The sequence below is a fragment of the Equus quagga genome, chromosome 9, assembly GCF_021613505.1.
Source record: "Equus quagga isolate Etosha38 chromosome 9, UCLA_HA_Equagga_1.0, whole genome shotgun sequence".
In the NCBI taxonomy this organism is placed as follows: Eukaryota; Metazoa; Chordata; class Mammalia; order Perissodactyla; family Equidae; genus Equus; species Equus quagga.
The window spans coordinates 76,111,809-76,127,371 of NC_060275.1; the positions used below are offsets into that span (position 1 = coordinate 76,111,809).

The window sequence follows — 15,563 nt, forward strand, 5'->3', positions numbered from 1 at the left end:
TTTCCATAGTGACTGTACCAGTTTACGTTACTTCCAACAGTGTATAAGGGTTCCCTCTTCTCCATATCCTTGCCAGCATTATGTCTTGACTTCTTAAATAACAGACATCCTTACAGGTGTGAGGTGATATCTCATTGTGGTTTTGATTTGAAATTCTCTGATGATTAGTGATGTTGAAACCTTTTCATGTACCTGTTGGTCATTTGTATGTCTTCTTTGGAAAAATGTCTAGATCCTTTGCTCATTTAAAAATTGTGTTATTTGACTTTTTTTTTTGCTATTGAACTGTATGTATGTATATTCCTTATATATTTTGGATATTAATCCCTTATCAGATATGTGGTTTGCAAATATTTTTTCTCATTCCATAGGTTGTTTTTTCACTTTGTTGATGACTTTATTTGCTGTCCAGAACTTTTTTAGTTTGATGTAATCCCACTTATTTTTGCTTTGTTGCCTTTGCTCTTGATGTCAAATCCAAAAAATCATTGCCAAAACCAATGTCAAGGACTTACCCACTATGTTTTCTTCTAGGTTTTTTATGGTTTCAGGCTTTATGTTCAAGTCTTTAATTCATTTTGAGTTGGTTTTTGTGTGTGGTAAAAGATAGGGGTTCAATTTCATTTTTTTGCTTTCTGGCTGTTCAGTTTTCTCAACAACATTTATTGAGCAGACTAACCTTTCCCCATTGTATGTTTTTGGTTTTTTGGTCAAAAATTAGTTGACCATACAGACGTAGCTCAGAGATATTGTGGGTTTGGTTCCAAACCACCACAATAACACAAATATTGCAATAAAGCGAGTCAGACATGTTTGTTGGTTTCCCAGTGCATATAAAAGTTATGTTTACACTATACTGCAGTCTATTAAGTGTACTATAGCATGATATCTAAAAAAATTTACAATCCTTCATTAAAAAGTACTTTATTGCTAAAAAATGCTAACCATCATCTGCGCCTTCAGCAAGTCATAATCTCTTTTGCTGGTGGAGGGACTTGCCTCAATGTTGATAGCTGCTGACTGAGCAGGGTGGTGGTTGCTGAAGGCTGGGGTGGCTGTGGCAATTTCTGAAAATAAGACAACAATAAAGTTTGCTGCATGGATTGACTCTTCCTTTCATGGACAGTTTCCCTGCAGCATGTGATGCTGTTTGATGACATTTTACCTACAGTAGAACATCTTTCAAAATTGGAGTCAGTCCTCTCAAACCCTGCTGCCGCTTTATCAACTACGTTTTTGTCAATCCTTTGCTGTCATTTCAACAATCTTCATAGCCTCTTCACCAGGAGCAGATTCCATCTCAAGAAACCACTCTCTTTGCTCATCCAGAAGAAGCAACTCCTCATCCGTTATATGTTTATCGTGAGATTGCAGCAATTCAGTCACATCTTTAGGCACCACTTCTAATTCTAGTTTTCTCGCTGTCTCTACTACATCCAAATTACCTTCTCCACCGAAGTCTTGAAGCCTCAAAGTCATCCATGAGGGTTGGAATCAACTTCTTCCAAATTCCTATTAAGGTTGATATTTTGACCTCTTCCCATGAATCACAAATATTCTTAATGGTATCTAGAATGGTGACTCCTTTCTAGAAGGTTTTCAATTTACTTTTCCCAGATCCATCAGAGGAATCACTATCTACATCACCTATATAGCCTTGTGAAATGTATTTCTTAAATAATAAGACTTGAAGTCAAAATTACTCCTTCATCCATGGGCTGCAGAATGGATGATGTGTTAGCAGGCATGAAAACAACATTCATCTCATTGTACATCTCCATCAGAGCTCTTGGCTGATCAGGTACAGCGCCAATGAGCAGTATTGTTTGGAAAGGAATCTTTTTTTCTGAGTGGCAGGTCTCAACCTACCATACTACTATACAACCTACTATATTTTATAGTGGGCTTAAAATATACTGTAAACCTTGTTGTAAACAGATGTGCTGTCATCCAGGTGTTGTCGTTCCATTTATAGAGCACAGATAGAGTAGACTTAGCATAATCCTTAGGATATTTGGAATGGTAAATGAGCCTTGGCTTCAAGTTAAAGTCACCAGTTTTACGCATTAGCTGCATTAGCCCCTAAAAAGGGAGCCAGCCTGTCTTTTGAAGCTTGAAGCCATGCATTGACTTCTCCTCTCTAGCTGTGGATGTCCTAGATGGCATCTTCTTCCGATATAAGGCTGTTTCATCTACATTGAAAATCTATTGTTTAGTGTGGCCACCTTCATGAATTACCTTAGCTAGATCTTCTGGAGAACTTGCTGCAGCTTCTACAGCAGCACTTGCTGCTTCACCTTGCTCTTATATGTTATGAAGCTGGCTTCTTTCCTTAAACCTCATGAATCAACCTCTGGCAGCTTCAAACTTTTCTTCCGCAGCTTCCTCTCCTCTCTCAGCCTTTACAGAATTGAAGAGAGTTAGGGCCTTGCTCTGGATTAGGCTTTGGCTTAAGGGAATGTTGCGACTGCTTTGATCTATCCAGACCACTACAACCTTCTCCATATCAGCAATAAGCCTGCTTCACTTTCTTATCATTCGTGTGTTCACTGCAGTAGCACTTTTAATTTCTTTCAAGAACTTTTCCTTTGCATTCCCAACTTGGCTAATTGTTTGGTGCAAGAGGCCAAGATTTGGGCTCATCTTGGCTTTTGACATGCCTTTCTCCCTAAGCTTAATCATTTCTAGCTTTTGATTTCAAGTGAGAGACATGCGACTCTTCCTCTCACTTAGAGGCCATTGTAAGTTTATTAATTGGGCTAATTTCCATATTATTGTGTCTCAGGGATTAGGAAGGCCTGAGGAGAGGGAGAGAGATGGAGGAGGGGCCAGTTGGTTGAGCAGTCAATGCACACACAGCATTTATTAATTCAGTTCACCACCTTATACGGGTGCACTTTGTGGTGCCCCAAAAGAATTACAATAGTGATGTCAAAGATCACTGATCACAGATCACCATAACACATATAATGACAATGAAAAAGTTTGAAATATTCTGAGAATTACAAAAATGTGTCACAAAGACATGAGGTGAGCAAATGCTGTTCGAAAAATAGTGCTGATAGATTTGCTCAATGCAGGGTTGCTACAAACCTTCAAGTTGCAAAAAACGCAATATCTGCAAAGTGCAATAAAGTGAAGAGAAATAAAATGAGGTATGCCTGCCTATGCCTGGGTTTATTTCTGGGCTTTTGATTCTGTTCCATTGCTGTATGTGTCTGTATTTGTGCCAGTACCATACTGTTTTGATTACTATAGCTTTGTAATATAGTTTGAAATCAGGAAGTGAGATGCCCCTAGCTTTGTTCTTCTTTCTCAGGATTGCTGTGATTATTCAGATTCTTTTTTGGTTCTATACCAATTTAAATATATAAATTTTTTTTTCTATTTCTGTGAAAATCGCATTAGAATTTTGATAGTGGTTGCACTGAATCTGTAGATTATTTGTTAGTATGGACATTTTAACAGTATTTATTCTTCCAATCCATGAGCATGGAATATCCTTGCATTTATTTGTATCCTCTTCAATTTCTTTCATCAATGTCTTATAGTTTGCAGTGTACAGATCTTTTACCTTCTTGGTTAAATTTATTTCTAAGCATTTTATTCTTTTCAATGTTATTGTAAGTAGGATTGTTTTTTTAAATTTCTCTTTCTGATAGTTAATTGTTGGTATGTAGAAACACAACTGACTTTTGTATATTGATTTTGTATCCTAAGACTTTACTGAAATTGTTTATTAGATCTAACAGTTTTGTGACGGAGTCTTTAGGGTTTTATATACATAACATCATGTCTCTGCAAATAGAGACAATTTTACTTCTTCCTTTCTGATTTGGATGACTTCTATTTCTTTTTCTTGCCTAATTGTTCTGGCAGGACTTCTAGTATCATGTTGAATAGAAGTGGTGAGAGTGAGCATCCTTGTCTTGTTCCCGATCTAAGAGGAAACGCTTTCAGTGTTTCAACTGTTGAGCATGATGTTAGTTACGCACTTGTCACATATGGCCTTCATTGTGTTGAGGCACGTTCCATCTAGATGCAGTTTGCTGAGTTTTTTTTTTATCATGTAAGTATGTTGAATTTTGTAAAATGCTTTTTCTGCAACTCTTTAGATGATCATATGATTTTTATCCTTCATTTTGTTAATGTGGTGTGTCACATTGATTGATTTGCAGATGTGGAACTATCTTTGCATCCGTGGAATAAATTCTGCTTGATCATGGTGTATGATCCTTTTAATATGTTATTGAATTTTGTTTGCTAGTATTTTGTTGAGAATTTTTGCAAATGTATTCATTGGGAATATGGCCTTTAATTTTCTTTTCGTTTCTTGTATTGTCCTTGTCTCACTTTGGTTTCAGAATAATGCTGGCCTCATAAAATGAGTTTGGAAGTGTTCTTTCTTCTATTTTTTGGAAGAGTTTGAGAAGGATTGGTATTAGTTCTTTTTTTTTATTGAGTTAACAATGGTTTATAACATTATATAAATTCCAGGTGTACATCATTATATTTCAATTTCTGTGTAGACTACATCATGTTCACCACCCAAAACTATTACCATCCATCACAATACACATGTGCCCAGTCACTCCTTTACCCTCCTCCCTCCCCACTTTCCCTCTGGTAACCACCAGTACAATCTCTGTATCTATGTGTTTGTTTGTTGTTGTTGTTATCTTCTATTTATGAGTGAGATCATATGGTATTTGACTTTCTCCGTCTGACTTATTTCACTTAGCATAATACCCTCGAGGTCAATCTGTGTTGTCACAAATGGCAAGATTTCATCTTTTTTTTCCCCTCCCCAAATCCCCCTAGTACATATTTGTATATTTTAGTTGTGGGTCCTTCTAGTTGTGGCATGTGGGACGCCACCTCAACGTGGCCTGACAAGTGGTGCCATGTCTGCGCCCAGGATCCTAACCGGCGAAACCCGGGGCTGCAGAAGCGGAGCGCGTGAACTTAACCACTCGGCCACGGGGCCGGCCCCTTCATCTTTTTTTTTTTTAATAGCTGAGTAGTATTCCATTGTGTATATATACTACATCTTCTTTATCCATTTGTCCTTTATTGGGCACTTAGGTTGCTTCCAAGTCTTGGCTATTGTAAATAATGCTGCAGTGAACATAGGGATGCATATATCTTTATGCATTCGTGTTTTCCTGATCTTTGGATAAATACTCATCAGTGGAACAGCTGGATCATATGGTAGTTCTATTCTTTATTTTTAAAGATTGGCACCTGAGCTAACATCTGTTGCCAATCTTCTTTTCTTCTTCTTCTTCTTCTCCCCAAAGCCCCCCAGTACATAGCTGTATATTCTGTTTGTAAGTGCCTCTGGTTGTGCTATATGGGACGCAGCCTCAGCATGACCTGACGAGTGGTGCCGTGTCTGTGCCCAGGATCTGAACCAGCGAAACCCTGGGCCACCAAAGCAGTGCACGAACTTAACCACTTGGCCATGGGGCCGTTTCCCCTATGGTAGTACTAGTCTTAACTTTTTGAGGAATCTCATGCTGTTTTCCATAGTGGCTGCACCAGTTTGCATTTCCACTAGCAGTGTATGAGGGTTCCCTTTTTTCCACATCCTCTCCAACACTGATTATTTCTTGTCTTGTTAACTATAGCCATTCTGACGAGCGTGAGGTGATATCTCATTGTAGTTTTGATTTGCATTTCTCTAGTAATTAGTGATGTTGAAAATCTTTTCACTTGCCTTTTGGCTGTCTGTATTTCTTCTTTGGAATAATGATATTCAGATTTTTTGCCAATTTTTTAATTGGGTTGTTTTTTTCTTGTTGACATGCGCGAGTTCTTTATATGTTTTGGATATTAACCCTTTATCAGATATGTGGTTTACAAATATCTTCTCCCAATTATTAGGTTGTCTTTTCATTTTGTTGATGGTTTTCTTTGCTGTGCAGAAGCTTTTTAGTTGATGTAGTCCCATTTGTTTATTTTCCTTTTGCATTGATGTTCATCAGTGACATTGGCCTGTAATTTTCTTTTTTTGTGTTGTCCTTGTCTGGTTTTGATATCAGGGTGATGTTGGCTTTGTAGAATGAGTTTGGAAGCTTCCCCTCCTCTTCAATTTTTGGAAGAGTTTGAGAAGGATAGGTATTAAGTCTTCTTTGAATGTTCAGTAGTCTGGTCCTGGACCTTTTTTGGGGGGGCGGGGAGGAGGTTTTTGATTACCCTTTCAATCTCCTTGCTGATGATTGGTCTATTCACATCCTCTATTTCTTCTTGATTCAGTTTTGGAAGGTTGTATGAGTCTAAGAATTTATCCATTTCTTCTAGATTATCCAGTTTGTTGGTGTATAGCTTTTCATAGTATTCCCTTACAATCTTTCGTATTTCTGAGGTATCCGTTGTAATTTCTTCTCTTTCATTTCTGGTTTTATTTATTTGAAACTTCTCTCTTTTGTTCCTGCTGATTCTAGCTAAAGGTTTGTCAATTTTGTTTATCTTTTCAAAGGACCAGCTCTTAGTTTCACTGATTTTTTCCATTGTTTTTAGTCTCTATTTAGTTTACTTCCACTCTGATTTTTATTATTTCCTTCCTTCTAGTGTTTTTGGGCTTTGTTTGTTCTTTTTCTAGTTCCGTTAGGTGCATGGTTAGGTTGTTTATTTGAGATGTTTCTCATTTGTTGAGGTAGGTCTTCCTCAACAAAGTCTTGCTATAAACTTCCCTTTTAGAATTGCTTTTGCTGGGGCTGGCCCCGTGGCCGAGTGGTTAAGTTCACGTGCTCCGTTGCAGGCAGCCCAGTGTTTCGTTGGTTCAAATCCTGGGCACGGACATGGCACTGCTCATCAAGCCATGCTGAGGCAGCATCCCACATGCCACAACTTGAAGGACCCACAACGAAGAATATATAACTGTGTACTGGGGGGCTTTGGGGAGAAAAAGGAGAAAAATAAAATCTTTAAAAAAAAAAGAATTGCTTTTGCTGTAACCCATATTTTCATTTTCTTTTGTCTCCAGGTATTTTTTCATTTCCCCTTTAAATGTCTTCACTGACCAGATAGTTGTTCAGTAGCATTTTGTTTAATTTCCACATATTTGTGGCTTTTCCAATTTTCTCCAGTAGTTGATTTCTAGTTTCATACTGTTGTGACCAGAAGAGATGCTTGGTATTATTTCAGTCTTCTTAAATTTATTGAGACTTGTTTTGTGGCCTATATGAGATCTATCCTGGAGATTGTTCCATGTGCATTTGAAAGAATGTGTGTTCTGCATTTTTTGGATGGAATGTTCTCTATATATCTACTAAGATCTATCTCTCTATCTTCATCTGGTCTAATGTGTCATTTAAGGCCAATGTTTCCTTATTCTTCTGTTTACATGATCTGTCCTTTGATGTAAGTAGAGTGTTAAAGTCCTCTACTATTGTTGTGTTACTCTCTATTTCTCCTTTTATGTCTGTTAATATTTGCTTTATATATTTAGGTGCTCCTATGTTGGGGGAATAGATATTTACAAGTGTTATATACTCTTTTTGAATTGTTCCCTTTATCATTATGTAGTGCCCTTCTTTGTCTCCTATTACAGTTTGTAAAAAAAGTCTATTTTGTCTGATATAAGTATTGCTACCCCAGCTTTCTTTTCATTGCCATTGGCATGAAGTATCTTTTTCCATCCCTTCACTTTCAGTTTGTGAATGTGTTTAGGTCTGAAGTGTGTCTCTTGTATGCAGCATATATATGGGTCTTGCTTTTTTTTTATCCAATCAGCCACCCTATGTCTTTTGATCGGAAATTCGGTCCATTGACATTTAAAGTAGCTATTGATAAGTATGTACCTATTGCCATTTTGTTACTTTTTTCCTGAGTGTTTCAGTAGTTCTTCTCTGTTCCTTTCTTCTTCTCTTGCTCTCTTCCCTTGTGATTTGATGACTTTCTTGAGTTTTATGTTTGAGTTCCTTTCTCTTAATTTTTTGTGTATTTATAGATTTCTAGTTTGTGATTACCATGAGGTTCATATATAATAACCTATGTAAATAGCAATCTATATTAAGTTGATGGTCTCTTAAGTTTGACCTCTTTCTGAAAGCTCTACTCTTTTACTCCCCTCCTCCCACATTTTACGTTTTTTTTTTTTTGAGGATGATCAGCCCTGAGCTAACTCCTGCCAATCCTCCTCTTTTTACTGAGGAAGACTGGCCCTGAGCTAACATCCATGCCCATCTTCCTCTACTTTATATGTGGGATGCCTGCCATGGCGTGGCTTGCCAAGTGATGCCATGTCAGCACCCAGGATCCGAATCAGCAAACCTAGGGTGCTGAGAAGCAGAACATGTGAACTTAACTGCTGCACCACCAGGCTGGCCCCCATTTTATGTTTTTGATATCATATTTAACTTCTTTTGTGTGTAAGTGTATCCATTAACCTCTTATTATGGAAATAGATAATTTTAGTCCTTTTGTCTTTTGGCCTTCATATTGGCTCTATGCCTTCACTGTATATTTGCCTTTACCAGTGATTTTATTTTATTTTTGATAATTTTCTTACTCTTATTTGTGGTCTTTTCTTTTCCACATAAATAAGTCCCTTTAACATTTCTTGCAAGACTGGTTTATTGGTGATAAACTCCTTTAATTTTTTCTTGTCTGGAAAACTCTTTATCTCTCCTTCCATTCTGAATGATAACCTTGCTGGGCAGAGTATTCTTGACTGTAGGTTTTTTCCTTTCAGCACTTTGAATATATCATGCCACTTCCTTATTGCCTGTAAGGTTTCCACTGAAAAGTCAGCTAATAGCCTTGTGGGGTTTCCTTCATATGTAACTTATTGCCTTTCTCTTGTGGCTTTTAGGATTCTCTCTTTATCTTTAATTCTTGACATTTTAATTATAATATGTCTTGATGTAGACCTCTTTGGGTTCATCCTATTTGGTGTTCTCTGTGCTTTCTGTACCTGGATGACTGTTTCCTTCCTTAAGTTAGGAAAGTTTTCAGCTATTATTTCTTCAGATAGATTCTCTCCCCTTTTGTCTCTCTCATCTCCTTCTGGGACACCTATAATGTGGATGTTAGTATGCTTGGTGTTGTACCAGATGTCCCTTAGACTGTTCTTGTTATTTTTCTTTTTTTCTGTTCAACTTGACTGATATCTTTTCGTCTTTCATCCAGCTCACTGATCAGTTCTTCTGTATCATCTACTCTGCTATAGATTCTCTCTAGAGAATTTTTATTTCCATTATTGTACTCTTAATTTCTGATTGGTTCTTTTTTATATTTTCCAATTCTTTGTTGAAGTTCTCACTGTGTTCATCTATTCTTCTCCTCTGATTAGTGAGCATCCTTATGACTTTTTTTTAAAGATTTAATTTTTTTTCCTTTTTCTTCCCAAAGCCCCCAAGTACATAGTTGTATGTTCTTCCTTGTGGGTCTTTCTAGTTGTGGCATGTGGGATGCTGCCTGAGCGTGGTTTGATGAGCAGTGCCATGTCCGTGCCCAGGGTTCGAACCAATGAAACACTGGGCCGCCTGAAGCAGAGCGCACGAACTTAACCACTCAGGCACAGGGCCAGCCCTGCATACTTATGATCTTTTGTTTGAACTCTTTATGAGGTAGATCGTTTATCTCTATTTGATTTATTTCTTTTTCTGACGATTTGTCCTGTTCTCTTATTTAGAACATATTCCTTTGTCTCCTCTTTTTGCCTGTTTGTCTGTGCTTATATCTATGTGTCAGGTAGATCAACTATATGTCTCCTGATCTTGGAGAAGTGGCCTTATGTAAGAGATGCCTTAAGAGGACCAGCAAGGAGCTGTCCACTTGTCACCAGTTCCAAATATTTCAGGAGTGTTCTCTCTGTGGGTTACATGTGTCCTTCTGTTGTGGTAGGGTTGGTATTACTAAAGGTGTACAGGAAGGCTAGGCTGTCCCCTGGCTGGCTGGCTGGTTGTAAGGCTGAGCTGTGTGTGGTTGCTGCAGTCCCTTCAGTCACTTTATTGGGTGGGGGGAGACCCAGCACAGTTGGCTGAAATGTCTAATAGCACATTCCTGCTGCAGTTTTTCTGTTAAGTGAATAGGCCACCAGTGCAGCTAGCTGCTAGCCTCAGGGGCTCCCAATTGCTGTTGGCCTCTGACCTGTGAGGTTGTTGTCAGCTCTATTAGGAGTCCAGCTGGGTTGGGCTGGCCCCAGGTATGGAAGCACCCAATTGTTTCGGGCTTTGAAAAGTGGGGCTGATTCCCTGTGTGGCTGTTTGAGAAGCACAAGTCTGCTGCAGCTGACAAGCCCCACTGCCCACAGGCCCACACACACCATCAATGCCATCTTGTCCCATGAACACACCCTGCCCCACTCAAACAGAACCACTCACCCTTCTGCAGATGCCCCACACACTCTGCCAATGTAAGTCTTCCCTTTGTGCATGCCCTGCCCCACAGAGGCAGAACCAATTGTCCCACTGCAGAAGTTCCACACACCTCACCTATTTGGGCCACAAGTTGCCCAACAGCTTGCTGGTGGGTGGGGTCAGACCAAAGAGTGGGTTGCCTGCCCTAGTTGAGCTGGATTAAATTGATGCTGTATTGGGTGGGGCAAACCTGTGCACTAATAGGCCAGGGCAAGAGCTCCAATGGCATCTGCCAGCGTCTTTGTCAACATGCCTGTAATAGGTCACAATAATGGCTGCTGCCAATGTCTCAGTCCTTGGGGAGGTGGTCCCAGCTGCCTTCTGCCTCCCTAAGATGCACCCAGATCCTATCAAGTGAGTTTCTTTCACCAAAGGACCGTGCACGTTTCTTTCTGGTGATTTTGTGTTGCTTTCTGGAATGGGCGAATTTGTCATGGGCCCTTTAAGAGCAGGCTTTTCTTTCTCTTATGTTCAATAGCTTTTCCAGGGATATTCCTTGTTGTTTTTAATAGCTAGAAAAGCCAGATATTATGACACTCATCTCAGTTGTGCTGAGTTCAAAAGCTGCTTATTGTGGCAAAACTCTCCTGCTTGGATCCCCTGCTTCTCCAGGAAAAGCTTTGTACCTTAAGATTGCTCCTGGCTATGAAATGTTGCAGCTAGAATGTGGCTTTTTCCTCTCCAGAAGGTGTTTCTGCCTCTTCTACCTTAGGCAGCACCGTAAATTGTTGTGGGGGTTCTTTTATACAGTTTCTCATCGTCTCTCGGGGTAATTGTTCCAAGGGTAGTTGTAAATTTGTTGTGTCTGTGGGAGGAGGTGAGTTCAGAGTCCGCCTACACTGGCATCTCCCTAGCAATCTCTAGTTATTCTTTAAATGTTTGATAGAATTCACCAGAGAAACCATCTGGTCCTGGACTTTTGTTTGTTGGGAGGGTTTCGATTACTGATTCAGTTTCCTTACTAGTAATCAGTATGTTCAGATCTTCTGTTTCTAAATGATTCAGTCTTAGGATGTTGCATGTTTCCAGGAATTTGTCCATTTCTTTCAGGTTGTCCAATTTGTTGGCATATAATTGTTCAAAGTAATCTCATTATTCTTTGTATTTTTGTGGTATCAGTTGTTGTGTGTCCTCTTTCATTTATTATTTTATTTATTTCAGCTCTATCTCTTTTCTTTGTAAATTTAGCTAATAGTTTGTCTACTTTATTTATCTTTTTAAAAAACCCAGCTCTTAGTTTCATTGATCCTTTCTGTTATCTTTTCAGTCTCTATTTTATTTATTTCTGGTCTGATCTTTATTTCCTTCCTTCTGCTAACTTTAGGCCTCATTTGTGTTTCTTTTTCTGGTTCCTTGAGATGTAAACTTATGTTGTTTATTTGAGATTTTTCTTGTTTCTTGAGGTAGGGATTTATTTTTATAAACTTCCCTTTTAGAATTGCTTTTGCTGCATCCTCCAAGTCTTGGTATGTTGTGTTTTCATTTTCATTTGTCTAAAGATATTTTTTGATTTCTCTTTTAATTTTTTCTTTGACCCATTGATTGTTCAGAAGCATTTTTTTAAAACTCCAAATATTTGTGACTTTTTCAGTTTTCTCCTTATAATTGATTTCTAGTTTCATACCATTGTGGTTGGAAAAGATACTTGATATGATTTCAATTTTCTTAAATTTATTAAGACTTGTTTTGTGGCCTAATATATGGTCTATCCTGGAGAATATTCCAGGTGCACTTGAGAAGAATATGTATTCTGTTACTGTTGGATGGAGTGGTCTGTATACGTCTGTTAGGTCCATCTGGTCTAATGTGCAGTTTAAGTCTAATGTATCCTTATTGATTTTCTCTCTGGATGATCTATCCATTGTTGAATATGGGGTATTGATGTCCTCTGCTATTACTGTATTGTTGTCTAGTTCTCCCTTCAGATTATATTTATTATATATATTTTGGTGCTTCTATGTTGGGTCCATAAATACTTACAGTTGTTATATCCTCTTGAAGAACTTATCCTATTATCATTATATAACGGCCTTCTTTGTCTCTTGTTAGGATCTTTGGCTTAAATTCTATTTTTTCTGATATGAGTACAGCTACCTCGGATTTTTTTTTGTTTCCATTTGTGTGGAATATCTTTTTCCAACCCCTCATTTTCAGGCTAAGGTGTCCTTAGAGCTGAGATAGTTTCTTGTAGGCAGTATAAGTTGAGTCTTCTTTATTTTTTAATCCATTCAAGCACTCTATGTCTTTTGATTGGAGAATTTAGTCCATTTACATTTTAAGTAACTATTGATAGGTATGGACTTACTATTGCCATTCTGTTTATTGTTTTCTGGTTGTTTTGTAATTACTTGTTCATTTTTCTTCTCTTACTTTCTTTCTTTGTGATTTGATGATTTTTTTTTTTGTAGTAGTATGCTTAGACTCCTTTATCTTTTATGTATTTACCATTGGCTTTTGATTTGCAGTTACCATGTAGCTTACATAAAACATCTCATATTGATAACAGTTTATTTTTAGCTGATAATAACTTAACTTTGAATGCAGATCAAAGCTTCCCTACCCCAATATTTTATGTTTTTGATGTTACAATTTGAATCTTTTTACATTGGGTATTCACTTACAAGTTATAGTTATTTTTAATACTTTTGTCTTTTCACCTTCATACTGGAGTTATAAGTGATTTGTCCACCACCATCACTACATGAGAATATCCTGAATTTAACTATATATTTACCTTTACTAGTGAGCTCTATGTTTTCATATGTTTTCCTCTTACTAACGTCTTTTTATGTCAGCTTGAAGAACTCCTATTAACATTTCTTGTAAGGCTGGTCTAGTGGTAGTGAACTTCAGCTTTTGTTTGTCTAGAAAACTCTTTCTCTCCTTTAATTATGAAAAACAACTTTGTCAAGTAGAATACTTTGTTGACAGATTTTTTCTTTCAACACTTTGAATATATCATTCCACTCTCTTCTGGTGTGCAGGGTTTCTGCTGAAAAAGTTGCTCATAGTTTTATGAGAGTTCCTTTGTATGTAATTATTGCTTTTCTCTTGCTGATTTAAAGTTTCTCTCTTTGTCTTTAACTTTGGACAATTTAACTATAATGTGTCTCAATGTGAGTCTCTTGGATTCATCTCATTTGGAATTCTCTGACTTTCTGGATCTGGATGTCTATTTCTTTCCCCAGTTTAGGGAAGTTTTCAGCCATTGTGTCTTGGAATAATCTTTCTGCCCTTTTCTCTCACTCTCTCTTTTTTTTCAGGGACCCCTATAATGCATATATTGGCCCATAAGTACCTTAAGCTATCTTTACTCCTTTTCATTCTTTTTTCTTTTTGCCTTTCTGATTGGATCAGTTCCACTGCCCTGTCTTTGAGTTTGCTGATTCTTTCTTCCACTTCACCTAGTCTGTTGTTGAACCACTCTATTGAATTTTTTAATTCAGTATTGTATTCTTCAGCTCTGTGATTTGTTTGGCACTTTTTATATTTTCTATCACTTTCTTGAAATTCTCGTTTTGTTCATACAGTGTTCTCCTGGTTTTGGTGAACATCTTTATAACTGTTACTTTGAACTATCAGGTAAAACACTTTTCTCCATTTAATTAAGATTCATTTATGGATATTTGTCTTGTTCTTTTGTTTGGAACATATTTTCTCTATTTCTCCATTTTCTTTGACTTTCTGTGTTGGTTTCTGACACCAGATGAAACAGAAACCTTTGCAAGTTTTCACACAATGGCCTCATGTAGGAGATGAACCTTGTGAATCAGCCTGGTCTTAGCTCCTAGTTGTCTTTCAAACTTTTGTGATTTCCCAAGCCTTCTTCTTTTCTTGTTAGTGGCTCCCAGTAGTTTAGGATGTGCTGAGATCTATCAGTCTCCCAAAGGTGATAATCATAATCAGCACCCAGATGCAGGCTGATTAGATGCTGGACCCTCAGGTGGCACCTGGAAAAATATGTAGTTAAGCTCCTTCAAGGGAGAAACCAGGAGATGGGCTTTTTGCTTTCTTTCTCTGTCCTGGGCCTGAATATATAGCCATGGGGGCCAGAGATAGCTCCTGTGCTCATTAAAAACTGTTTCTTTGTTTGCTACGGTCCTGTGAGACATATGAATGCCAGCCACATTGGCCTTTAGAGTCTGGCAATTTGGGGGCTCATCCCTTAGTATTGGTGCAAAAGCTGGGGCACCAGATGTGTGTACAAGCTCCCTCCAGGGAGATACTGGTGACTTGTTTTTATTATTTGAGTGGGCTGGAGGGAAAGGGTGTGAAAGATGTCTTCCAGCTACTCCATTCTCTGAGGAAGATCACAGCCAACACCTAGATGCTGCTAAATTAGAAGCCTGGCTCTCAGGCAGCAGATTTTAAAGTATGCATATAAACCCCTTTCAGGGAAAGACTGGGAGACTGGAGATTTTGCCTGCTTCCTCTGCATTGAGCCCTGGGAGGATAGTTGAGGTGCTCAAGCACCTGTTAAGCACTGATTCTTTGTTTGCTATCATCTTGTGGGTCTCACGAGTGTAAACCCCATTGGCTTTCAGAGCTAAGTGTTTTGGGAGCCCCTCCCTCTGGTTGGTGTCTTATAAATTGGGGTATTAGTGTATGTCCAAACCCTTTGCCCCTCAGAGAGAAAGTAGGAGTTGGGGGTTTCCTCCCGCTCGTATGGTGCTGTGTTGGAGGTGGGGTTTATGATGAGAGTGTGTCTCAGACTTTCCTACCCATTTTGATGTAGGTATTTTTATATTCATCTGATGTATAGGAGTCACATAGCTAGTTTCCAGATTTCTTTCAGAGGAAACTGCTCCATGTGTAGCTGTACATTCAGTACATCTGTGCAAGGAGTGGAGGTCAGGAGCCTCTTATGTCACTATCTTGGTTGACTCTCTCCTGATTTCCTTTTGAAGCTAGAGCTAAGTTAAAGGAATTCTTGATCTTGATCTTAATCTATTTTGAAGTCTGCTTGAAATACATCATGAGTTATTTTGACTTATTATTATTAATTTTTAAATACAACTATGGTGCTCTAGTATTCAAAGTGTAGGGCTTTGTGTAGGAGAATGTTAATTTCTTAAAGTCATTCAAGGGAGAACTCACAGAAATAAATGAAAGCTGATAGATTTCTAAAATCTTTATTGAGGATTAATATTGGAAACTTGCAAAAAGATTTAAATAATTTTTTACTTTGCTTCTGGG

At 38.1% G+C, this 15,563-nt stretch overlaps 1 protein-coding gene across 2 annotated transcripts in view; it reads left to right on the forward strand.

The window, feature by feature from the left end:
* The window catches only part of PDE4D (phosphodiesterase 4D), a 1,409,587-nt gene that overhangs the window by 111,072 nt on the left and 1,282,952 nt on the right, over positions 1-15,563 (forward strand). The window lies entirely within an intron of this gene.